At 38.3% G+C, this 11,929-nt stretch overlaps 1 pseudogene; it reads right to left on the bottom strand.

Moving 5' to 3' along the window:
- Nucleotides 1–440: 440 nt before the first annotated feature.
- The window catches only part of LOC127185480 (spindle and kinetochore-associated protein 1-like), a 34,575-nt pseudogene continuing 23,086 nt past the window's right edge, over nt 441–11,929 (bottom strand).

The following is an 11,929-nucleotide window of genomic DNA, read 5'->3' as shown; positions in this document are numbered from 1 at the left end:
TCATCCCTAAGGATGAGCCGCTCTACTGGTTACCCAATAGTAATTGGTCTGCTCTGAAATCTTATACATACAGATAGGATTGTATGCATTCAAGAATATATATCTGTATTTTTATTGAGGAATGTTATATATAATATATATGCATATATGTAGTGTGTGTGTGTGTGTGTGTGTGTGTGTGTGTGTGTGTGTGTGTGTAACACCACAGCAGAAGCCATTAACCTGATATAGAGCAAGAGAAGATGATAGGAAAGGCTAGGATAATAAGAGGAGTTATAAGGAGGAAATGGAAGAGGGAATTGATACGATTGTATTTTAATTCTAAAAACTATTTTTCTCTATCCAAAGTTTTGTTTCTGTAAGAAACAAGGCCAGGAAATGTAGAAGCTAAAACCATAAAATTTCAAGACTACCCAATCAATGCCGAGTCTGCAAAAGACTCAGGTTATGACATATCAGGTAAGTCCTCCCCCTGGGACCTCTGACAGTCTCTGGCAATGCCGCAAAATGTTCAAGATCACACGAAACCTCTTGTCAGCTTTCAGAGCTATAATGTCCTTTATGTCAGCTTCCATGATGAAAACCCGACCTTTTGTGTCCTACATCTCTTCATTAATAAATCTTTGGTAGAGATTACTCTTCACAGAACCCACAGATGCTTTTGATTGATGTATGATCTTGTATTTACTAACTACTGCCTTGTTAATTTCTTTAATGACATCATTAATTTGGCAATATGTTAAACGGGATTTCATGTACACAGGAACGCCTTTGAACTCATCAGTAGTTATGAATTGCATCTCCTTACTAACTCTCTGTTCTTTGCCAGGAAAGGTTCCTCAACTTCAACTTGTTCTTTAGGGTCCAGATTTGATTTGTCAGCTGAGCTCTGGGCCACTGCCACGGAAGTGGGAAGTAATGTGTTCTTTGAGATGCTCCAGATCAAGAGAATCTCGGAGCTCCTTGAGTGAATTGTTGGTTTGTTCTTGATACTGAATTTCCAATTTAAATTTATTTAGAAGCTCATTGACTATAATGATCTCATCTCCTATTTCGCTCAAGGTGCTCTTCAAGGCAGGGTCTTGGCCTGCAAAGCGATGTCTTGGGCTGCTTCTGGGCCAGGAAAATCGAGGGGTCTGGGAGCGAAGATCCTTTGCAGCGGCTGGGGCATGATTGCACCAAACTACTAAAAACTATTTTTAAGGAAATACTACTATGCTAGAAATTCAGTAACTAAAGTAGGTTAGAGTTTTCTGAGTTCTTTATGAATGCTGTCTGCAATATTTTATATTTCAGATCCAAAATTATCCTGCCTCAGTATTCAGATTTTGTTTTCTCTTTCCCTTTTGCAAAAGGTAAAATTCATAGATGCATGTACTTTAAAAAGCTACTATTATGATATTGAATGATTTGCATCTTTTTACATTTCAGTACATATTTTCAAAATGAATGCTGGTGAAGATTTTATTTCAGAGTTTTTCCCTTTCATAGAGTACATATGTCTTAGTATTATTTCCTGTTGCTAAGATAATATACCTCACCACAATCAACTTAGAGGAGAAAGTGTTTATTATACTTATTAATTATAGGTAAAGTTCATTGTAAACGGGAAGTCTCAGTTGCAGGTACTTAAGAAAACTGACAGCATTCCATTTACAGTCAAGAACAGATACAAATGAGTTAGTAAATGCTTGCATGTTAGTGCTCAGACCACTATCTCCATTAATCTATTCCAAAATTCTCTGCCCAGGGAATGGGAGAATCTTTTCACCTCAATTAAAGTAATCAAGATAACTCCATAAAGACATGCCCACAGACCAACCTTATTTAGATATTCCTTCAGTGACACGCTTTCCAGATTATTCAGTATTTTGCCAAGTTTAAAATGTAAAATAATCATCATAACTTTAATTTTGTATACCATTACTCTACCTATTTATTCTCATATTCTCTCTCTCTCTCTCTCTCTCTCTCTCTCTCTCTCTCTCTCTCTCTCTCTCTGTCTGTGTGTGTGTGTGTGTGTGTGTGTGTGTGTGTCTGTATTTTTTGTATGTGGTGTATGCACCTAAATGAACAGCTACCAGAGACTATGTATGTACATATAGATGCCAGGGCAGGGCATCTGGAACTTTTTTCTATCACTCTCTGTTTTGCCTTCTTTAAAAAAGGTCTTTAACTAACCTAGAGGTTGACTGTATTGACAGCGCTGGCTAGCCAATGTGCTTTCAGGATACATCTGTTTCTCTCTCAGGCTTTAAAAAAATGATTTATTTATTTATGTATGTGTACAATATTCTGTCTTCATGTATGACTGCACACCGGAAGAGGGCACCAGATCTAATTATAGATGGTTGTGAGCCACCATGTGGTTGTTGGGAATTGAACTCAGAACCTTTGAAAGACAAGCCAGTGCTCCTACCCTCTGAGCCATCTTTCCAGCACCCTCTTTCTGGCTTTTATGATACTGAAAATTCAGATTCTCATGCTTATAGAGCAAGTACTCTTATTGCCTGAGCCATTTTCTAATTCCTATTGACTCATTTATTAACAGTTAATTACTTTATTTTTATTATCAAAATTCACTGAAAGCACATGATGTATTACTGTTATGGATGTGACATTATTTCCAAGTATGTTTATTATGTACTAATATCTTAGCTAACTTCTTATCAAATTTAGGTGGCTATTAATTTTCCTACACCAATGTGTTCCAGGCTCTTCCCCCACTTTTTCCTCTAATCAATTTAATGTCTCTGGTTTTATGTTGGGGTCTTTAATCTACTTGGACTTGAGTTGACAAATATGGGTCTAGTTGCATTTTTCTACATGTGGACATCCAGTTAGACCAGCACCATTTGTTGAATAAGCTATCATTTTTCCATTGAATAGATTTGGCTTGTTTGTCAAAAATCAAGTGACGCCTACCCAGGTTTAGCCAATGGACAGGACTTTCTCCACCATTGAGTGGAGAGCGAGGACTGACTTTCACACATACTCTGTTGCCCTACATTTGACCACGTCCCTTGGATGGGGAGACCTGGTGACACTCAGAGGAAGGATAGCAGGCTACTAAGAAGAGACTTGATACCCTATGAGCATATACAGGGGGAGGAGGGCCCCCTCAGTCACAGACCTAGGGGAGGAGAATAGGGTGAAAGTGGGAGGGAGGGAGGAATGGGAGGATGCAAGGGATGGGCTAACAACTGAGATGTAATATGAATAAATTAATAAAATATTTTTTAAAATTAATGCACTATGAAGGAACATTTCTGCAACTATTTAGCTTATTTTATTTTGTTTAATCTATACTAAACTAAAAATGAAGATTCTACATACTAGCTCTATTTTCCTTGGTTTTGTTTGGACAGGAATTTCTACCACACTGTATGTTGAAGAATTTTATGTGTTTTCAGGTTTCTTTTTCACATAGAAAATTAGGGTTGGGATGCAGTGTATCCCTTTCTCACAAGTATTTCTTTCCTAAAGATGAACCCCTACCAAGACCTAGCCGACGAACATGATACTCTCCACCGTTGAGTGGAGAGTGAGATCTGACTCTCACACGAACTCTGGTGCCCCTTTTTTGACCATGTCCCCCAGATGGGGAGACCTGGTGGCACTCAGAGGAAGGATAGCTAGTTACCAAGAAGAGACTTGATATTCTGAGAGCATATATAGGGGGAGGAGGTCTCCCTCAGTCACAGACATAGGGGAGGGGAGAAGGGGAGAAATGGGAGGGAGGGAAGAATGGGAGGAAACAGGGGAAGGGCTAACAATCGAGATGTAATATGAATAAACTAATAAAATAAAAAAAAGATTTATTCCTCTTTAAACCACAAATATGGTTTAGGTTGTGCTCATCTTTCTCTCCTGCATCTAGAAAACTAGATAAAATTTACAAGTCAGTACCTGAATCAGAGCTTAAATAACAGTAATGTACCCACTTCTACTATATTCTATCGGGAAAGAAATAAACATGAATGCTTTCCCATTAATTAATTCTTTCATTGGAAAGTAATCGTAAGTTTTAGAATTTTGTTTATTGTAATAAATCTATGATAATTTCAGGGTATTGTTACAAGCCATGACCTACAATGTACCAATCTTTAACCTGCCACTCAGTTTTAAAAATACCTGAAATTTTAGCTAATCATTGTATTATTAATATTATTTCCCCTCAATTTTTTTGCATTTTAAAAATACATTTTATTAAGTCTTTGAGCAGTTCATATATGTACAAAGTATGTTCATTGTATTTACATTCTTTTTTAAAATTTTATTAACTTATTCAGATTATGATTCAATTGTTATCCCATCACTTGTATCCTCCCATTCCTCCCTCCCTCCCTCCCACTTTCACCCTATTCCCCTCCCCTATGATTATGACTGAGGGGGACTTCCTCCCACACTATATGGTCATAGCCTATCAAGTCTCATCTTGGTAGCCTGCTTACTCTTTCTTTGAGTGTACCCAGGCCTCCCCACCAAGGGGAGGTGGTCAAATATGGAACATCAGAGTTCATGTCAAAGTCAGTCCACACTCTCTACATAACTGTGAAGAATGTCCTATCCATTCGGTAGATCAGAGTAGGGGTTCGATATTTACTATTGTATTGTCCTTGGTTAGTACAATAGTTTGAGGAGACCCTCCTGGGCTCTGATCCACCCATCATGATGTTCTTGTAGGTTTCTAGGATCATCTGGGTCCTTCTATTTCCCCATTTCCTATATTTCTCTTACCTAGAGTCTCTGTAGGATGTCCTCACACCTATCCCAATCCCCTGGTAAGTGAAGACTTTCGTGGGACATGCCCTTTGGGCTAGTGCCCAGTTATAAGTGAGTATATGCCATGTGAGTCTTTCTGCTTCTGGGTTAACTCACTCAGTATGGTCATCTCCAGTCCTGTAAGGCAGGAGACAATGTCAACAGAACAAAGCGACAGCCTACAGACTGAGAAAAGATCTTGACCAACCCTACATCTGACAAATATCTAATTTCCAAAATACATAAAGAACTCAAGAAATTAAACATCACCAAACCAAATAACCCAAATGAGAAATGGGGCTCAGAACTAAACAGAATTCTCAACAGAGGAATATCGAAATAAATAAATAAAGAAATGCTCAACCTCCTTAGTCATCAGGGAAATGCAAATCAAAACGACTCTAAGATTCCATCTTACACCTATCAGAATGGCAAAGATCAAAAATTCAAGTGACACCACATGCTGGCGAGGATGTGGAGAGAGAGGGACACTCCTTCATTGCTGGTGGGAAGGCAAACTTGTACAACCACTTTGGAAATCTATCTGGAGCTTTCTCAGAAAACTGGGAATAGGGCTTCCTCAAGACCCAGACATCCCACTCCTTGGAATATACCCAGAAAATGTTCCACCACAGAACAAAGACATATGTTCAACCATGTTCACAGCAGCCTTATTCATAATAGACAGAACCTGGAAACAGCCTAAATGTCCCTCAGTAGAAGAACGGATCAAGAAACTGTGGTACATTTACACTGTGGAATACTACTCAGATATTAAAAACAAGGAATTCCCAAAATTTGTGGACAAATGGATGGGACTAGAGATGATCACCTCAATTTTTATAACCTATAATTTCAATTTTATTAGCCTTGCTTCTTAGTCGGCTTAAATTTTTTTCTTTTTTTTTTTTTAAATTGTTGTCATTGGACATTTTCAAGTAGAAGTCATTTACACTGTTTTCTTCAGTTCTATTCATTACCCTCCCCCTCTCTCTCTGTCTCTGTCTCTGTCTCTCTCTCTCTCTGTCTCTCTCTCTCTCTCTCTCTCTCTCTATATATATATATATATATATATATATATATATATATATATATATATATACGTGTGTGTGTGTGTGTATCACTGGATAAACTTAGGTTTTGTATTTTTTTTTTCAGAATTACTTCAAAATTCTTTAAGTAATTTCATTTTTTTGAAAATGAAACATTTTAGAATGTTTATTAAGAAAATTAGGTAATTATAAAATATGAATGGATATAACTGACCTTCTAGCTAATGTGAAATATTTATAAAAACCAAAATGGCGATATTAAAAAATAATATGTAAATGTACTATTTCGTAGGAACAATTTTTAAATGGGAAAAACCAGTTCCTTTCTGTTTGGGATTAATGCTGACTTCAGAAGTTCAAATTCCTATCTAGCCTTTTCTTGGTAACTTGCTATCCTTCCACTGAGTACCGCCAGGCCTCCATATCCAGGGGACGTGGTCAGAAAAGGGGCACCAGAGTTCGTGTGAGAGTCAGATCTCACTCTCCACTCAACGGTGGAGAATATCCTGTTCGTCAGCTAGGTCTTGGTAGGGGTTCAAAGTTTACTGCCTATATTCTCCTTGGCTGGTGCCTTAGTTTGAGGAGGACCCCAGGATCCAGATCTGCCTGTCATAAAGTTCTTGTAGGTTTCCAGGACCCTGTGGATCCTACTATTTCCCCATTCTTCCATGCTACTCTCGCCTAAAGTCTCAATAGGATGTCCTCCTCTCTGACTCACTTTCTTGGTAAGTTTTTCATGGGACGTATCCCTTGGACTAGTGTTTATATAGGGGGAGGAGGTCTCCCTCAATCACAGACATAGGGGAGGGGAGAAGGGAGGAAGTGGGAGGGAGGGAGGAATGGGAGGAAACAGGGGAAGGGCTAACAATCGAGATGTAATATGAATAAATTAATAAAAAAATTTTTAAAAATAAAAATATATTTCTGTAATTGTTTATTATTTCTCACTTTCTCTGCCAGCCAACACTGTTATTTGAGAGCACCCTTTTGAGCAGGGGTGGGATAAAGCAAATGGAGCATATAGGTTCAAAATGACTCTGTTATGGGCCAGCAAGATGGCGTAGTAGATAAAGGCACCTGTTTCTAAGCCTGATGGCCTGAGTTTGATCCCTGGGAGCCACAAAATGGGAGGAGGGAACCACACAAGTTGTCCTCTGACTTCCACGCCCAGGCTGTGGCATGCATGCCTTCCCAAACTGAGTCAATAAATAAATGTGGTTTAAAAAAAAATCCGATCTAGCACCAATGTGGAGATAAGAACCCAGGTTTAGATAGATTTTAGGCCTTATAAAAGTACTTATTACTATTATTCTGCTAAGTAGATGTAAGCATTAAACAGACTCCCAGTCACACCAATAGTTTAACATATCTCTCAATCCTCATGAAAGAAACTTCTCTTAGTAGTAGATGGTGATTAACATAGAGAAAGATAATAAAAGACTGTAGGGTAATCCTTAACCCTAAAGTGAAACATATTACCCCTCTCCTCCCTCGGCTCATGGGTCACTGTAGATGTAAGGGTGGAAAAAATTGTAAAAGTCAAGGATGGTTGATTACTACAAAGAAACAGTGTTTTACAGACACAGCAGGCCAGCTACACCCATGAATTTAAAGCAGTTAAGACTGAATGCACAAGGCTCATGCAAGCTCAAACCTGAGAAAAATCCCAGCAGGGAAGGTGGACAAGAAGTTCCACCCCTATCAGAGGAGATATTGACAATTTATAGCTATCAATAGAGAGAAAAACAACAATAGTTACTATGAGAATGCAGCCTCTGGTGGGTTAACTACGCTCCAGTGACAGTCTCATACTCAAATATAGGCAGCACAGCCATACTTGATGACTCAAGAAAATAAAGAACACACAAAGTTTAGTGTTTTTGAAAGAAATGATATATTTAGGATGAGGAGGTGGGATGAATAGGATTAAAACACATTGTATGAAATACTCAAAGAACGAATAAAAATTTGACCTCACAGGGATAAAAAAGGTATCTCCTAAAATCTATGTCTTATGAAACAAAAATCCCAGTACTCAAAGTGGTATATACTGTAATATGTTTTGTTGATCAGGGAGCCTCCAAAGCCACCTTCACAGATACACACTAATAATAAAGGTGTTTGGATGTCCTCTTGATTGCCCTCTATATCTGTGTGATAGGACCCTATTGCTGAAAACATGTTACACCTTGGTTGGATGACATAGAGAAACCAAAATGAACTGAGCTGGAAGATTCTTCCATATTGGCTAGATTTCATAGTTATAGAAGGTGTTTTTCAGGTTGCTAAAATAAAATGCATTAATGGTCTTAATAAACACCGTGAGCTGCCAAACCAACATGCCAGGTAAGATGTACCTACTTATGAAATGTATCAAGTACTAGGATGGGAGGTAACCAACTACAATCTGGTTAAATTCTTAGTACTGGAGACCTGGTTAAAATAGCACATTGTGTGGGATCACAAGCTCTACAGGAAAACTGATACTGTTGTTTAGGTAATTTGACAATATCAAGCTGCCTTCTAAATATTTGTTAATATCCACGGACAAATACCTCTCATAATCTTAACCAGAGAAGTCTCCCTTGTTACTGAGTGGTGATGAATGTACAAATTTGTTGCTGTATAAGGTGCTAAGAGATAAATAACTGCACAGAATTTTTTTATATTTACAAAATCTCAGGCTCAAAGAACACATGAAAAAGACTGTAGAATCTGGGAAATATGAAGAAGGTTATGAAATGACATCATTTGAACAAGAGGCAGGCACAGCAATGGCCATGAGGAAAACACAGTACTTACAGATGTTTTCACTGACTGACTCTACATAATAGGCCCATCAATAATGAGACATGGACAATGGAGGAGGGCTCTGTGAGGCCCTACACCTCACTGTTCAACTATCTGCTACCAATAGACTCAAGAAGAGGCTAGAGAGATGGCTCAGAGGTTAAGCACACTGGTTGCTTTTCTGGAGGTCCTAAATTCAATTCCCAGCAACTATATGGTGGCTCACAACCATCTATAATGTGATTATATAATAAATAAATAAATAAATCTTTTTTAAAAAAGAATAAAGGGCTAGAAAGATGGCTCAGAGGTTAAGAGCACTGGCTGCTCTTCTAAAGGTCAATTCCCAGAACCACATGGTGCCTCACAACCATCTACCATGAGATCTGGTATCCTCTTCTGGACTGCAAGTGCATATTCAGGTAAAACACTGTATACATGATAAATAAATCTTTTAAAAAAACAAGAATCAAGAAGAAGAATATGTATCCTTTACTGGTGACTCCCAACAAGATCCAGTGGATAGTTCCAATTCAGTGGTCTCATAGGCTACCCTAGATAAATTAAATTGGTTATAAGATAAGACCAAAAGTCAATAATCAAAAAAGGGTACTTTTAGAACAGAGGTGACTTATGGAAGGATGGAAAGGGACAAGAAAATATAGGAGGAAATGCTTATATTTCATACAGAATATATTATATGCAGGTATGAAATGGTCAAAGAACAAATTTAATTGAAAAAAAAAACCAAAAGAAAAGAAAACATCATGTTAAGAAGAAATAGAGAGAAGGCTTAGAAGGTAATGATACACACTTCTGAACCTGAAGACCTGAGTTTGCTACTCAGAACCCTTAGTCTGGAGGGTCCAGGTAGCAATATCGGTATTGAACCTAGGTATCAATATCAAATCACTATGTGTGTCCTGTCGCTATTTGGTCCCCTTGTAATGTCCAACTTGACTCAAGGCCAGCCAGCCTATGCTGAGGGTCCAGCTGTATATAAAAATATTCCACTACCCTTACCCCTGGAATGTACTTACCCCTCCCTGCTATCCTGCTAAATTCTGCTTTTGCAAAAGATATAAAAAGCACTTGCACCTGCTGTTCGAGGTCGGCAGCTTGAAAGAGCTTGTCAGACCTCGATGCGCATCGACTCAATAAAATCCCTGTGTGTATTGCATTGACATCAGACTCCATTTCTCTCTGGAGACTCCAGGTATAGACTAGAGATCTCTCTGAAAGTCTCAGTCTTACAAATCCATATAGTAGAACAGTAGAAGAAATTGTCCTCTGGTCTTCACAGATGCATTCTCGCCCATGTACACACACACACACACACACACACACACACACAGAGAGAGAGAGAGAGAGAGAGAGAGAGAGAGAGAGAGAGAGAGAGAGAGAGACAGACAGACAGACAGACAGACAGACAGACACAGAGAGACAGAGGGGGGGGAGGAAAGGAGAGGGAGAGAGAGAATAAATGTAAATATTGTTAGCAGCAGATAAGTTAAATATATTTATTACAGAAACACTTTTTCTTAAATGAAAATCCATTGAAAACCCTGCTCAAAACCCAGACAAAAAGCAGTTGCTACTGAAGAGTCTAATGTAGCTAAAATATTTTTTCATGAAAGTGGAAAAGTAATGTTAATGTTTATTAAGCTATCACTTTCTCAGAGGACATATTTAATTGAACAAAATGGCAAACTCGGATCAATATAAAATAAAAAATAACACTCATTAAAGACAATAAGAATTTTCCTAATATATTTGGTGTAATTAGCAAATACTTTCTTTTTCATATTATTAACATTAATATCTGTATTAATTTATGAAATTCAAAACATCCTAGATTATGATGAATCTATTTGAATTACACCATCACATATTTGTCAAAAGATTAGCTGAACAATATTTTGACTTTGTGCCGGGCGTGGTGGCACACGCCTTTAATCCCAGCACTCGGGAGGCAGAGGCAGGCGGATCGCTGTGAGTTCGAGGACAGCCTGGTCTACAAAGTGAGTCCAGGATGGCCAAGGCTACACAGAGAAACCCTGTCTCGAAAAACAAATATATATATATATATATTTTTTTTACTTTGTATTTATAAAAATCATTATTCAGCAAACACATAGAATTCTTGATATTTCTTTAAAAAGTATACTCCCCAGTGTTCCTGTCCCTTTTATTTTGTGCTGATATCTTTATGATGGTTATTCATTTAGGGGAAAGGACTTACATAAACTCAATTTTCCAATCAATTATATTTTATTATGAACTTGTTAAACGAGCCTACCTCCCTAACCACCTGACTAACCCAAACTGTCAGAAAAGGATATTAAAAAACACTACAATGAAACCTTAAGGATATCAGTCCCTGGTATAGTCAGCAGGATTTCAGCAGACCAGTAATTCCACCAAGGTTGCTGCTGGAACTGGGAGCAGCAGCTGGAACCTCAAGCCTCAGCTAGAGTCCAAAGCCTTGAAGCTTTCCCTGGGGCAGTTCTCTTTAGGAGCCTCTTGAAGTGCAGGGATGAACAGCCAAAAACCAAGTCCCAACCAAAAGCCTCCTCCCCTGTTTTGGGCTCATATATATATACCCTCCCAGTCTTTTTAAGGGAGGTTTTCACCAAGCTCCCCAATGAAGTCTGACTTCTAAGTGGAAAAACATCCTGTTCTCTCACGTCTAAGTGGTAAACATCCTGCACTCTTCTCCATCCCACACTTGGGATCAAAACAGAAACAGGTTTATCTCCCCTTCACCTCCCTCTTTCTATTAAATATAATAAACTATATACAATGAAAATAGTTATGAGAATTATCCAGTAAAAATCACATTTACAAGGATCAGTCCATTTGTATTTGACAATCTTGGAGAAATTATTTCACTATTTATTTTATCCTACTGAGTCTTATCCTAGTGTCCAGAGTTTTTCAAAATTAATAACACTGTGGCTATCTAGTCTTCAAGCCCATCAGAGACCCCCAGAAGTAAATACTATCTTATATGAAGGAAATGCAGGCAAGCAGAATCCAAAAGTATAGACAGAACAGAGAGAGCTGACTGCCTGGACAGTCACAGGTTCCTCTCCATCATTGGGCATCCAGTCTTCAGCCCACTGGCTCAAAACCCTCTGACAGACTGCTCTGAAGCAGGAATCCTGAAAGACTGGCCCACGTGGTCTCTGCAAGGCTAGGCAGTCAGTTTTTCAGTATCAGACTTGATCATTGCAGGTAGTCAGTCTGTCATCATTAGTAGAGATAAGTACAATTCTTCAGTCCAGTGGCTATCTGCCACTATCATTTCTTGATGCCCTCAT

Source organism: Acomys russatus, chromosome X (assembly GCF_903995435.1).
Source record: "Acomys russatus chromosome X, mAcoRus1.1, whole genome shotgun sequence".
Lineage (NCBI taxonomy): Eukaryota > Metazoa > Chordata > Mammalia > Rodentia > Muridae > Acomys > Acomys russatus.
The sequence above is the reverse complement of the archived record's forward strand: the minus strand, read 5'-3'. Positions and strand labels throughout refer to the sequence as shown.